Here is a 15,881-nt window from a genome sequence, read left to right on the forward strand (position 1 = left end):
GAAGTGGCAGAGGTGTAAATTAGAAGGTTATGAACACATAGAATAGGAGGCTGCTGCGTGTTAAAACAGATCAGAAAGTGTGAGAAAAATTTGCATAGGAAATCTTTACAACAACTTTCAGAGAAAAAAAAATCTTACTAATGGCACCATTTCTCTTTTCTAAGTTCCTCTGTCTGTGACTTAAAACTAGGTTACACAAGACACAACATCTGCTGTGTAAACTACCAATTTTTTCCTTCATCAGTACTATCATACTTTATTAATCTGCATCAAAAATGTGAACATCTGAAATCCTTTTATACAAAATCATTAGGGCAAAGGCATATTTCATGACAGTAATTGAGTATTTCATTTCAAACTAGCAGCAAAAGCAGACAAGCAGACTTGTTTTTAAACTCAAATTCTACTCACAAAGGTCTGCCCTATTCCTCTAAAGTTCAAAATGTATTTCATCAGTCAACCAAGCATCAATTCTCTGGAGGTTATTCTGGAGACACAGGGAGAAGGCGGCTTGACAGCCTGAGCAACCATATTGGGAAATAAGTGAGATATGGCAAAGAACTGGTTTTCTGGATGATGTGGGGGGATGACAAAACAAAAAAATCCCAAAAAAACAAACAACCCCCCCCCAAAAAAACACACAAAAACCAAAAACCCCAAAGCAACCAACACAATAAAAAAGTATGCCTTTGCATACCAAAAACACTTCACTAAGCAGTATTTTTCTTGCCCTTTTTTACCTTTTTTTTTTTTCCCCAGTAAGTTTGATAATAATCTAACAGATATTCTATGCAGTATTTCCAACAATCTATACGTATAATTAAGATTCCCTCAGAGCTCTTTCTACTCCAGGCTAAAGCAGCACAGCTTTCTCAGTCTGGGAAACCCAGCACTGGACACTACACTACAGACATGTCTCAGCAGCACTGAGCAGGGGGGAAAGATCACCTTGTTCAGCCTTCTGGCAGTGGCCTCCTATGCTGGAAGGGGCCTTTGCTGGCTCATGTCCAGCTTGGTGCCCACCAGGACCCCCAATTCTTTTTTGAAAAGCTGCTTTCCAATGGTCCCAGGATATACTGGTGCCATTCCTCACCAAAGCCACGACTCATCCCTTTGTTGAACCTCCTGAGGACCATTATTAAAGAAAAGCATAGACAAAACAAGACAGTCCAGAAGATCATGGGAATAAAAGGCCTGTAGGGTACAACTGCTGGAAAACTGCTGAAACCATAAAAGTAGTAGCTAGTGATGATCATGACAACTCTTTTCGTATAATTATCATATACTGATAAATCTGTATCATCAGGTACAGGAAGAGGAAGGCAGAGTTAAATCTACAGCAAATAAAGCTTTGGTTAGATAATAGAAAGAGCTCTCCAGGGTAGTGATACACCAGAACAAGATGTCTGTGAGATAGTGGAATCTCCTTTATCAGAGATGCTTAAGATCAGTAGAGGTAAACATATCCAAGAAATGCTGTGGACATGTTTGACAGGGAGTCTCCAATATTTACTCAACTGAAGGACAGCAAAACATGCAGCTAAATTAGACCCAGACTCTTCTACATGAAATTCACAGCCCTACAGGGAAAGTCCAGAGACTGCCTTATCATAGCACAAATAAGGCAGAAGCAGAAGAAAAATTGTCACTGTGCCCCAAATCTAAGCTACTTTCAAAATAAGCCTTTTTTTAACTTTTTCCCCATTCTAGAATTTTTGTAATATCTTCAGTACAATGTGCAGTACCTATTTTAGTTTTTAAAATAATATTTTTAAAAAAGAAAAAATACTAAGGGCTACAGAAATGGAATTCTAAATATTAAGTGAAAAAGACTGCTATTCCAGTGAGCAGGAAGTCTCACTTGGGATTTTCCTTGAAGAGTCCATTACTTTTTGATTTACAACAGAAGACCAACACAATGTACTTGGCAAAATACAGACTTTGAAACTTTCCAGCTGAAGAAACAGATACAAGCAGAAAACCTGCATGTTGCTAATGAGAATGATATGCCCTAAAGATTTTAACATATATGAAGAGATGCCTGTAGGTTACAAGGAAAAATCCTTGTGCTCCAGGACAGGTTAGCATATTTGGTATGTGAGTACTTTAATCTAATTGATTACATTATACTCCACTGTAGTATGCTAAACCTTAATAAAAAATAATAAATAAAAGGAAATTTGCTGACAAAACTGAAAAGGTACTTTTTTCCAGATCTCTGTTGGCTGGCAAAGCCAGTATTTATTTTTTTCCAAGAAAGTTCAGCCATCACACAGTCAGCAAAAGGAAGTGACATCTGGCAGTACCCAGCACTGAGCACAAAACAAAAAGCTCTGGGTCAAAGTGGTTACCACTTGCCCTGGTCACAGCAGTAGACCCAGTAACACCAGTAGAAGTAGCTCACAAATAACCTTCCCTCACAGCCAGATAAAAATCTTGGCCCAAAGAAAGGAAAAAATAACACTGCTAAAACTATCAAAACTACTCGAGTCTTGTGTATTCAGGCTTTTCCCGCACCTTACTCAGTCCTGAGGTTATGTGCACTTTCTTTAATCATTTCCATTATAGTCAGATTTCCTGGGGTACAAAAGGTCTCTGATTGGAGGCTACTCTGCTACAGTCAGAATAAAGACTAGGATTGAAGTCTGTGATAAAGGAACACAGACCTAGTAACTAAAAAGAAAAGCACTGAAGCTACTCAAAATCTATTTAATGAAGACAGGAGGAGGTAAATGGGCAGATCAGTCCTATTAGTGGTAGAAGCATCCAGAGTGTTGGAGCTACAGTTCAACACTGCATAGTGCTACCACCAGCTCACAGAAGACCTAAGGCAGCTTCATAAACTGGCACATAACACTTGACTTCAAGCAAAAATGAGCTATTCCATTCTCAGAGTGGCCAGTGCTTACTAAAGAAGTCAGACAATTCCTGAACAGAAATGTCATTAATGAAGTTTTTAAAACAAAGATATTTTACAATGAAAAAGGGTTATTTGGTTTTGTATGAAAACATAAGGACTTAGGGAAAATGGTGGCTGTCCTTCACCAAGCTCAAACTTCTAGTAATCCCAAAAGACATATGCCAATTGGAAATCCTGAAATGGAGCCACATCACCCTGGTAATTTCAAAGGATGCAATGCTTTACCTTCTTCCACTAGCTGATCCTGTCAAATGGAAATCTTTGTAAGACCTTATCTCCACCTCTAATTGAAATGCAGCACAGCTGGGGAGAACTGCACGAGCTCTCAAAAGTAACAGCAAAAACTCTTGTCATACCCATGGTCATCCGCATAATGATTATCTTCCTAGCTGAAATTAAATAACTTTTGAAGCAAAATTACTGCTGCTTTAAAATTGATAGGCTTTATGAAAATGCAGAAAACAATTTGTCAGATACTTATTGGGCACAGGGCCAGTTCAACTACACCTACAACACTCAGCTGTCAGAGGTTCCTGATTTCTTTTCTGCCAGCAAGTCTGAAGCAATCTCTGGGCTGATAAGATCAAAAGAAACATGAGTATGTGTTATTATACAAGAGATTATATAGATTCTTGTTAAAGCACTGTTGTTGGATCACGATTAAAAGATTACAATTGGCAAATGCAGACAGTAACTGAGCCAAGACCAGGAGCACCTGCCAGTCCCACAAGAACTGCAATGAATAAAAAAAAAAGCTAAACCTCTGATTTTCTAGTTCATAAATTCTGTGTGTGTGTGTGTATATATATATATATATATACACATGCATATCTATAACTGAGCATTTCAGCATTCTTCATTTGTTTTCTCAAAAAAACACTCGTCAAGTTTCTTCCCCCATTTTTCATATTCTACTAGCCATAGCAAACAGAGTTACAACATACATTGACAGAGCCACCAAATATTCTTTCTGGAAGCTTCTCAGGAAAGTCCACTGCCTTCAAGACTGCACAAGGCTTGAGAGACTGAAGCACCAAAAAAGTAGTTGCCAAATGACACTGAAGTTTTATCACCAACAAGAACAAAAGTTGTGTGTTATACCACTGGAGTGTACCGAGTTCAATTTAAAAATCTACACCTCAAATCCACATTTAAAAATCTGGGACTGGGTCACTATGATCCTTCTACAACCTGACATGTTCCTCATGATGGCTACACATGCTGCTGTGCAGGTATGCCCATTGCTGGGCCATGCACACAGCTTGAGTTGAAACTACAATGTACTTTCAGGCAAATGAACATACGTAGTCATCACTCCTCCTCCAGCACCTATTTTTGATGATTATCCCACGTGTCTTCTTCTGGCACAGAGATGCACAGAAGAACAAATCTTAGATGTGACCCACCTGAAAGCAACTATTTTCTGCTCTCAAGGACTGCATAGGGGCAGGGCCAGACAGCTTAAACCACACCCAGATCAAATCATAGCCTGATACTAACAACATAGTCAATTCAACCAGCATGATTTGAACCTCCCTCCATTCTAATTTTGACAAATAAACGTGAATTAGTTGTGAATTGTTCAAAATATATTGAAAAGGCAGAATTAGTGATATACTTGAAATACAACACCGCAAATGAAAACTACAAAAACACTAACATCTCTAAGTATTAAATCCATATGTAAGCTGAAATTTAAATCAGGTTACTTATCCTACAAGAGCTTTACAAATGTAGTAAATACTAAAAACCCAATAAATTTTCTTAGTAGTCCATGCACATGTCTTGTATTAGGCTTCTGAACATAACTGCTTAGCTCATGTTACAATCATCCAAGATTTCATCTCCACCATGAGAATTTCTGCTTATCTGTCTCTTCTTCTTCCAGAGCTCACAATCACTGAAGAATTACAAGGTTTGATACTACCTTAGTATCCAAAAAGGAACTGCAAGTTATTAATCTTTAAAAGCTTACAATTATTGAAATAATTTTGTTGCTGTGAAGCACGTGCATTAATAGTATAAGAACAACACTTTGCAAGGCAGCATCATGAATGCCACTAATGCCACTTACTCTCCAGTAATGATTTATACTGGTGAAATTTCTGAAAAGTAGCAGAATGTGATGAATTTCTGATATGCATTAAAAGCTAGTAAAGGGACAGGGTGAAAGAGGTAGAAATAAATCACCTATTTTGATAATTCGGATATAAAAAGCAGAGTTTTCCCACTATTGCAAGCATTTAACTATTATTTATGTATTTGATAATTAAAGTCAGTTAGGTGGACAAATTTTAAAATTACTAAAAATCTAGCATGCTCAGATTCATTGTAAGTTGACAACAGACAAATAGTTATCTTTTGGGCTCAAGAGCTTCCTGCCCCATATGCCCACACCCAGAGCTGCCCCCTCTGTTCTGCTGGTTGAGACTGTGGGCCGTGCAAAGAAGAGGCTGAGGAAACCAATGGAGCAGCCAGGAGAAATACACATTAAAGAATGTGCTCAGAAACTGTGCATTTCTTTTCTTAAAAATGCTGCATAACTAGCAGACACAAATGCTGTTTCTATATATACATATACAGCAATATTTTGATGTTTAGTAACTGAGGAAAAATATTTAAAATGGATGATAATTATTTATGCTTGTGCATAAATCCTGATACCTTGTATAAGATGTCATTTAACATTCCTGTATCTCTCCCCAATTTTGGCAGAGTTTTCATTAGCATTCTGAACTGCATGCATTGCTTTGCAAGTAAGAGCCCCCTTGAGAACGTGAGGAGGGGGAATTGCTAAATTGATAAGCTAAAATGCCTCTCACATTTCCCCTGATAGGAGCCTCCACAATGTACAGCTGACACTGGCTGTCATCGTAAGACACAGTCAGCTCTTCAGGGGAACAAGGGCTCTTGAAAAGTAACATTTATGTGAGCATGTAAGGAAAGAGAATCAGACCTGACTGGAAGGGGGTGAAAGCACTGACTGTGTTATCTGTTGAATGGAGGAGCTCATGCTGCTCATGGAATTACTTCCCAGTGAATTTTCCTGAGAAAGCACAGATACCCTTGAGGCATGTGAAAGGAAGGACGTGAGTTCTTGCCACAGATGTCTACTCCATCCCACTGCTGGAGGTTCCTTTTCCCTCAGCATCCACATCACTGCAGTAAGCCAGGGAAGGGGCTCAGGCTGCTGGTGATGGCTGTGCTTCAGAGACAACTCATTTTGAAGAGCCCCTCTGGTGGTCCTTCAACCACCTCCAACATGGAGACCGAGTGGAAAGAGGAGATGCTGTGCAGAAGCTCATGAAGCACTATTATAAACTATTCTAGCTTGACTCACAGTGCCTTCCCCTATCTTCTTATTAAGCTATAATAGTCTTAGACCTTAGATATAGAAGCTGAAAACTAATGCAGAAATCAGTGGAAAAATAATAGTATTTTACTTAAAGTACTTAATTTTTAAAGATTACAGCAAAGGCCCACACACCAATAGCAAACACCCATTCTTCCTCCATTACAGAACTTTATTACACCTTGATTAAGATCAACAGTATAGATTATATTATGCTTCTCTTTCTCCCAACAGTTTAAATTTTATCTTGTTTGTTTTACCAATCACTTTAGTGTTAGAAGATTTGTCACCCACTTCTCCACACAACACCTACAGGTTCCGGAAAAAGTCTTGGCACCAGCAGAGAATGCTACTGAAAAGGCAGATTAATTTTTATTTCTTCTGCTATTGTTTCTACCACCACAACACAGAAAAAAATAAGATCAAAACAACATAAGCAAATTGAAACAAGGTTAACATAAGATTATGCCCTTTGGTCATTGTTTAAATATTCTCTTAGATATTTAAAAGTTGGTGTGAATGTTTATTCATGCCTAGAGTTATTACTCTGTTTCTGATCCAAAACCAGACTACAAGATTTTATAACTGGTATATACAGTTATAAAACAACTAAATGGTCACAATTTCATTTATATTACACCCCTGCCATATTCTGCTCTGCAGCCCCACCTCTCTCACTCTTTCCTGCCCTCTGGGAAGGGAGGATGGCTGCCTGCACACAGCTTCTCCTGCTAGGAGCTGGAGAAGGAGGATACCACAAAGACTGTCCCAGACCCACAAATTACCTCTTTCACAGCATCCACCATGGGGGATAAAATTCCCAATGGCAAACTGCATCCACACAGTGGTATCAGACCAGTAGGAAAAGGGGATAGGAAAGAAAAGCAAAAGGGCAGATAATGTGGGTTACCCAGTATACCAAATTTCCTAAGTCTGCTCTTGGAGAACTTCAAAAGTACTGTGGCACTTTGTTATAACGCGATTTTTATTTTTTGCAACTTTTATAAAATATAAATGAGGACACATTCAAATAGTGTCACAACTGGGCACAAAACACCTCAAAGAAAAAGTCACCTTGATAAAAGGAGTTTAAAAACCCTTAAAAAGCATGTAATTAGCAAAGAGCTGGTTATCAAGATCTAAACCAATCCATCTGCAAAGATTATTTTCATTTAGCAATATTAATCGTTACTGAGAAAATTAATGAAAATCCAGTTCTAGAAAACAGCTGTGCAATCCACTGAGGTAAGTGCAGACAGGACCCATGCCCAAGACTATAGTGTTGTGTCCTGAAAACTACAGGAATCCGAAAAGATCACAATAGGGAGATTAGCTGCATTTGTAACTGACCACACAGCTAAATTTACTGAGCTCTTGACACTGCTGCAGTGTCACCACACCCAATTGCTTCAAATTCCTGGGCACATTTTAGGAAGCTACTCAAAAATTTCAAGTTGTTCATTATTTTAGGCAATAATGTCAAATACTACATGACTGGGAACACACATTGTCTCCTGTTTGCCAAGGGACTATGGATTTACTTTGAGCTCTCCTTCATCTAGACTCTCCCTACTCAGCAAGCACTCCTGAGTGTAAGCTACAAGCTGAAAGGACAAAACCTTTCAGCAGCTAAACCTGAGAGAGAAGTCTGATCTTTCTTGCAACACCTTCTCTCACTCATATCTTTTCCAGTCTCTACCTCAGAGCCATGGAGCACTGTATCATCGCTTTTTCAAATACAAAATACATTAACTAATGGCTAAAAATAGTGTTAGAGACTATACCACAAACAAGATGTTTAAACCAAAGTTTGAACTGCTGCTAACTGTGGCTTTTTTTAACTGTTTCACATTTGATTTTGCTGCAGAAACACAGCTAACATTGAGTAAAAGTACCAAGTCTATGCAAAGCACATAGTACAATACAGCATGTGTGAGTTCAACTCTTTTCTAATATGCATGTTCCAAATTTCAGGGCAGCACAAAACAATTATCCCATGAGAAAAACTTATATCTGAAAAATGTCTTACTGCACTAATAACTTTAAAAAAAATTAATGAATTTTTGTTTATGGAAAAATAAGGTAACTTATTTAAATTATTTTTAAAAATGTAAAGGCTTATGATATGTGTGATTTTTACCTACAGGAGGAAACAGAATATTATTTAAACAATTTTATTAATGAAATATCTGCATTTAATGCAGTTGATTACTACTCCAAAATACATAATCAACTGTATTTTTTCCTGTAAAATAAGTGCTTTAGATTTGAATCTTCACAAACATGACATTTTCAAAGTGTTATGAGATTATTTTTTCCCCTCAAATATTACATTCAAATAATTCTTAGCCCCAGATTAGTCCTAAATGTCACTAGACAAATGTCAAGCCTCCTTGGCTTCACCAGGGAGCCACAACACAAATACATTTGAAAGATGTGTCTTATTCGCTTGACAGTAAAAGGATGAAGAACAACTACAAGAATTCTAGGAAGATTTTTTGTGATAAAAGAAAAAGTGAAGGAAAGCACATCATGAGTTCACTCAATTCAATGAACTGTGTAAAAGACTCAACAGGAATATATTCAAATACAAGAGCAAAGAGCTCAGGTGATTCCCTCCTGCTCTCCAGAACACACCTGCTGCCCTTTTGAACTGTCTCATTATTAAGTATTGCTCTGAAGCACACGGGCGAGCTTCAGCTAGTGAAGATTACAGGACTCCACACATCACTCTTTCAGGAAACAATTTAATTCTCTGTCTTCTGCTCCTGTAGATGCACAACAAATTGTGCAGAAGACCAGATGATTTGGTTAAGATCCCAAAATTAAAGGCTTTTTGATTATAGAACAGGTACTCTGAAAGAAGTAGAGCAAAAGGTGAAATGTACCCATAGGTGGTCATGAAATATTTGCTCCATTAAACTGATTCAAGTTTTCCAAGTCATCACTGAGAAACACAGTATTCCAAGGTGTGAATAAATGAACTCCCAGCTAATGAAATAAAATGGCATTCAAAACAGGATTATACAAAAAAAACCCCACAACTATTTGAACTTCAAAGACAATGGATGATTATAATGTAAATCAAACAACCCAAACACCCTTGGGTTCAGGGATGACCAGTTGAAAACATCTTTTCATCTCTCAGCCACTCCCAGACAAGATTTTACAGAAAAACAGGACTAAGAACAAATTGTGGGGCCAGTTCCTATTGCACCAAAAAATGCTATCTTAGTTGTACCCAAAAGCATAACTGAGCTACGAGAACATCCAAATGCAATACAACAACACTAGAATCTTCTCTTTCCAAGCACAACTTTTCATTTTTATGTCTTTAATGCTGAAAAGAAGAGCAAAACAAAGTGGCCCAACTATGGTTAACACAAGGGGTTAACAAATTCAAACCCAGAAAAATGTGAACTCAAAGTACAATTTCCTTCCTGCAAATTGCAGCAATGGAATTGAAATTAAACTGTATTTAGTTTAAATCCTATTATCACTGGAAATTCTTTTTAAAAAGTCAGCAGCTTTGGCATAATTATGTTTCTGGCCTGTTTCCTCAACAGTCTCAAAAGACTTTCCTGTAAAACAGCTTAAGTGCACATCCTACTCTGTAAAATGACAGAGTGCATAATATCAGGGTATCCATCACATTTAGATGTGCCTTTTTTCCCAATAGAGCACATAAGAACAAATCAATCAACCAAAAGAAGACTTCAGCATATCTTAGTGAAAGTATCCTGAAACAAAGCCTTCTTTCTGCTAACTTAATAACAGAGACAACTGAGGTAAAAGAAGATGGCATATAAGGCTATCTCATCAAATTTCATTACTCCATATTTAAGGGAATGCTTTCACAAACACTCCTGAAATCTTTGAGTAAACTGTTATATCATAATTTCCAGGGATTTCAGAGATTTTAGTAGTTTCTCTGAATCCAAGGCAGAAACAAAAGGATTTAATTTTTATTTTGTTTCCTTAATAGCAGCCTCAACAGCCCAGCGGTACCCAGCCCCGCAGCCCCCTGCACTCACCTCTGCATGGAAAAAGGGCTCTCTGGGGGAAACCAAGAGCTCCTTTTATTCCACCAGCTCCTTATATTCCAACAGCTGTTCATTCAGAGTATAAGCAGAAGCCTATAATCTTACAATTCAGAACAGACTTATTAAAAAGCTGAAAAAAGGGAGTTTTGTTGTTGCTGTTGATATTTTTTTAATAACTTGCCTGCCTCGCTACCTCTTCTGGCACTGTAATATTAAATTACTTCTTAGCATCAGCTGGTAGAGAGAGAAATTTTTTGAGCTTTCAAATCACTCACATGTACACATCACTTCCTACTTTGCAAAAGGCATTTGTAGCCTAGAGCCATCTCTTCTCTTTGGAACCTGTAAGAAAATATTTTGTGTTCCCTCCATGCACTCTCACTGTCATCAGGGACTAAAATTATTCCTTAGCGGGGCCAGTTTCCTTTTCATGCTACCCAGGTTCAGGTGGTGGTTAAATAGAAACAGCTTTACAAAAGCCCTAAAAGTAAAGAAATACAATACATACAAAACATGAAAAAAGACAAACTCAGAGACAGAAGATCCCTAAACATGCTCAATTTACAGGATTTTTTTTAAAGCAAAATACAAAAGGGGGTTGGGAACAGGAGCATACTCAGAGATTCCAATCTGAACCTAAAGATAAACCAAACTTCATGCAACATTCTTGCTAGCTGCACACAAATCCCTAGCCTCTAAATTAAATACAGGAAACACCATGTAACCCCCCCATATTTGTCATTATTTGCACTATTATCACTATCTACAAGGTATGGCTGACCTCACATGAACCCTAATGTTCACAGACTGCAGGGAATCATTAAAGAAGTGAAAACTAGGGAGACAAAAGCAGAGTGGAGTCAAGCAGGCAGCACATGCCCCAGAACAGCCAAAATTCAGACAAATAGATCAGGTTACACAAACTCAAGCAAGTACATACCAGTGTAAAACAGGAACCAATAGTTTCAGCTATCAAATTACAGAAAAAAAAATCCTTGTAGAAATGCAACACCAATATAGATAAAATGTTAATCTGGACAATATTTAATAGATTAATAGTTAAGAGATTACTTATGTTATTGATATTTGGTTGGAAGTCAAAAAATAAATATAATAGTTCTGGTAAACAAAAATGAACTATTGTGCTCACATTAGTATTTTTTAAGCAACATCTTGCAAGTAACAATTTTCAGGTACTTCATTCATGCAATCAAAATTATGCTATCACATAATAACTGAAGGTATTAATGTTTTTGACACTTTAGATTATCTACTTACTATCAATTTCAGCCTCCACTTAGAACAAAAGAAATACTGGGGGAAAAAAACCCTCAACATATTTAAAAGTGAAGCATAAAATTGGGTATATTATTGTTCTTGAAATGATACTGTCTGTAGATGCACAAAGGGACTCACACATAAAACAGGCATTAAGTAAAAGCATCAGCCTTTCCAGATTTAAAACTTTCTGGAGGGAGGATTAAAAAACAACTTCCTTCCCAGCTTCCTTCCCAGGGTTGGACTCTTCTTCCACAGAACAGGCAACAGAACAAGAGGGGAAAGCCTGAAGCTGTAGCCAAGGGTGGTTTGTTTTAGCTATTACCAAAAAAAGATATTCATGTAAAGATTTGCCAAGCATTGGAAGAGGCTGCTCAGAGAAATGGTGGAGCCATCACCCCTAGGAAGATTTAAAAGATGAGTGAAAGTGGCACTTGGGGACGTAAGTTTAGTGGTGGACCTGCCAGTGCCAGGTTATAGTTAATCTTAGGGGTCTTTTCCAACCTTAATTATTCTGTGATTCTACTTCACTTTTCTGATGACTCTGCATCCAATTTTTGCAGTGACCAGGGCCTGAACAACATCTAGTCTTTACCACAACAAAGATATTTGAGATGTCAGCCAAGGGGAATATAGCATGCTTATTATTTCAGTTCATGAGTTTGTGTCTTCGAGGTATTTTCTCCCATCATTCTTGGTATGCACCCATATGCTCTATCAGGTTTCTGGCTTATTTTTCTGAATATCAGAGCATCACCTCTTTGAGCAAAGTGCTATTTTCAGAACAAACACTAATTTTCCATTTCAGCTGTAGTAATAGCAAAGCTTTCAAGTACAGACTGTTTCAAGTGGGAGTCTGGAGCACCAGGTGAGTTCAGAAGACACCCAAGGATGTCCTTTTGCACAGCTTACTGCATTTGCTGCACTCACTGATGCTGCTCTGGTCTTGTGCAAATCAGTTGCTTCTGTTACAAGGATAACAGAGCTTGGACAAAAGTCTGCTGATCATGAGATCAGTTCATGAAGACTCAGTAAAATATATCAACTATTCTGATTTACATAGTAATCTGTTTTGTTCTCCCATTATGTAAGTTTTCTTCCTCTACCCACTCACACAGAAGTAGGTTTCCTGGCATTCTTTTAGCTAGGACTATGCCCTTCTCACTTTTCAGCACCCCACCTCCTTATCACTTGCCATAAATCAAATGCTGTCGCAGAATTATGTTTTTGCAGAATTATGCTATTCATCTACTGGAAAAAGCGAAACTGATCATCTGCATCTTTCCTCATTCCTTGAGAAATAACCAAGCCAAGCAGAGCACAACCAGGAGATACGTATCAGATGAGATGAATCACTCAGTAGTGGGATAACAACAGGATAGCTCTTATACTATACAAAACATAATATAACACTACATTAAAAAAGGTTGACAGGTAGGCAGAAAAGGGGAAAAATTTGCAATTTTTTTGGAAATTATAAAAGAGGATCATTTTGGTAGGTGGTTTGATCTTTGTATAAATCAGCTACTCCCTTGCCAGTGAGTGACATCAGAAATGTGTTTCCTGAAGCAAAGGGGAAAAAGGAAATAACAGTGGAGACATTGATGGAGACAATATGGAAAAGTTCAGCATGTTGAGTTATTTTAAGTTTAGAAAAAATGCCAGGAACCCAGGAAAGAAAAAATATTACGCGAGGGAGGGAATTTTACTTCAATTTTTAAAAATGTGTTGGAAAGAAAGTTCTAATCTAACTTTATGAGAAAATATTGTAGCCAGTAAAGCTGATTTAAACCCTTGAAATTGCAGCCAGGATGATGATTGAGAAATTAAAAAAACACTCATAAGAAGTAAAGGAAATGTCTTATTGGCTTATCTGCAATTAAGTAAAACACAGGTTACCTGAGGAAGAATAATTCACTAGTACAACTCACAAAAAAAGATGAAACAAAATGGAAGAAACAATTTTATCATTGCCCAATCATCAATGGAACTGGTCAATTTTGGGCTAGTCATCAGTCTATTCACTGATACTTAGGAATAATTAAACCTGTCAGGACAAGGAAGAGGAATAAATTAGTACACCATTAAGAGTCCTTTTCAACCCTAATTACAAGCTACCTTTTGTAAAGAAAAAAAAAAAAAAAAAAACCAAAAAAAAAAAAAAACCAAAAAAAAAAAAAAAACCAAGAAACTTAATGGAGCCTTGCACGGGTTCCTAAGCTTGGTACCCCTGTACAAATATCACATCAAAGCAATTCTCAGATTGCATCCAGAACTTCTGGCTGTTTCATACTATTCCTAGAACACCTACTTCACTACTGAGGCAATGAAATGCATCTTCAAACACTGACCTATACAGTGCTCATTACACATATAAGGGAGAAGCACACATGAAAATATTGTTGGGAGGAAAATCACAGACCCTTATTACCATTCAGCTTCATAAAACAAAAAATTAAATTCACAACACATACACATCACATGAAAACTGAATGAAGGCTTAACACTAGCAGATTTAATGTAAGAAGCCTTTATAAATCTGACCTGAGGTCTCTACGCTTTTGAGGAGAAACAAATCCAAGACAGAAAATTAAACAACAGAAAAATTCAACAACTCAAAAATAACCAAGAAATATTTGAGAATTAAATTCTGTTAACTTCTGGTTCTCTTGAAAATGTGTTTTCCATTGGAAAGCTTTGAGATTTAAATTAGGAGCTTTCTCAGGTCTTACCTATAATAAGTACTGAATCTTTAGCAAAGACATTTTGCTTCCAATTAAAGAACAAATGTTCACACCTGAAAGGTTTTGATTCATTTTAAGGCAACCTTACACAACTGGATAAACAGGCTTGTATATTCTGAAAGGGTAAAACTCTGCTAAATCTATAGACATTAAAGAAAAAATGGTTAAATTAGAAAAAACTTTTAAAGTATTTTCTCTCCTCCAAGTACAGCACCACTTTTATCTGCTTGCTAGGTCACCTGAGCAGAAACTACTTTAGAATCATGTAACACATGACAAATCAGGCCTTATCTTCAAAGGTGGTGGTGGGAAAACCCAAAGGAATTTCAAACTCCTGAGATACCAACAAAGAATTTAATTATTAAGTGATTTGCTACAGTATTTTGATACTATAATCTGCCCACAATACAGGAATGGGTCAAAGAAAAATTGAAGCAACTCTGGTTCATTACTCTATCCTCAAATGTTTAATGTGTATATTTTCAAATGTTTAATATAATGTCAGATAGGAACAGAAACACTATTCTTTCTTTTTTAGAGATCTTGCATAAAATTCTTTAAGATACCCTGAGGGAATTAATAGAGACAAATCTCAACTCTCATCTATACTGGGAAAATGACTGAATGAGGTATTTCAGCAATAAAAGCAGCTTTGTCTAAGTTTAGCTCTCCTAAAATCCCTTCTTGGGGAACCTTTCACATTCAGAGCTGTGGGACTGAAGACATCTTAATAGCAGGCAGCACAGAAATTATGTTGTAACTCACAGACAACCTTTCCCACAGTCTTCTGATCAGATGGTGACACCAGTCCAAAGGGTCCCCCTTCAACAGGCTGGCCCAGTTCTCCCAGTGCCACTCCAGCAACACTGATACCCTCTAACCACATTTTTCTGCCACAGCTCTCACTCCAGGGATGAAGCTGAAAATCTGCTCTAGAAAGGCTCTTTCTACTTACTATTAGAAAAGACTTTGTCTGGATAGCACCTTCAAAAAACCAACCATTAAATACTGGGGAAACAAAAATGGGGAAGGGTGAAGATGCAAAGAGAGAACTTCCAAATTCTGTCTGCTCCAGAAGTAAGTATAGCATTTGAAACGCTAAACAGGTGTCACTTTTCACTCCAGAATTAGTAATGTAACCTCAAATTGCCATTTTTTGGCATAAAAATGCATTGAGATAAGGGACCAAGGCAGGAACCTTCTCATAGCCAGCTATTTGTCACCACGTCCATTGTTGAGCAGCACTTTAATAGCTTTAAAATCATGTACTGATATTTTAATATACATCAAAATATTTATTAGTCAACAGAATCAAATACCTTTATTTCTGTCCTTTGTACACAAAGTTCCACTATCTAGAACAGTATTTCCCATATTATTGATACATTAAAATAATAAAAATATTTTGTGCATCTCAATGCCAAATGCTGTTTGTAGAAACTGCATACACTGGAACTGAAATAATTTATATTGGGAGTGCAAAAAATACTCATTTAAGCCAGTTTCACAAGTACAGTTCACTGCTGGAAGAACATGCTTTGGAA

At 37.2% G+C, this 15,881-nt stretch overlaps 1 protein-coding gene across 1 annotated transcript in view; it reads right to left on the bottom strand.

Annotated features, from left to right (window-relative positions):
• Positions 1–15,881, bottom strand: part of TMEM135 (transmembrane protein 135) — a 155,800-nt gene that overhangs the window by 59,761 nt on the left and 80,158 nt on the right. The gene's annotated exons all lie outside the window — the stretch shown is intronic.

This window comes from Melospiza georgiana, chromosome 2, assembly GCF_028018845.1.
Source record: "Melospiza georgiana isolate bMelGeo1 chromosome 2, bMelGeo1.pri, whole genome shotgun sequence".
NCBI lineage: Eukaryota > Metazoa > Chordata > Aves > Passeriformes > Passerellidae > Melospiza > Melospiza georgiana.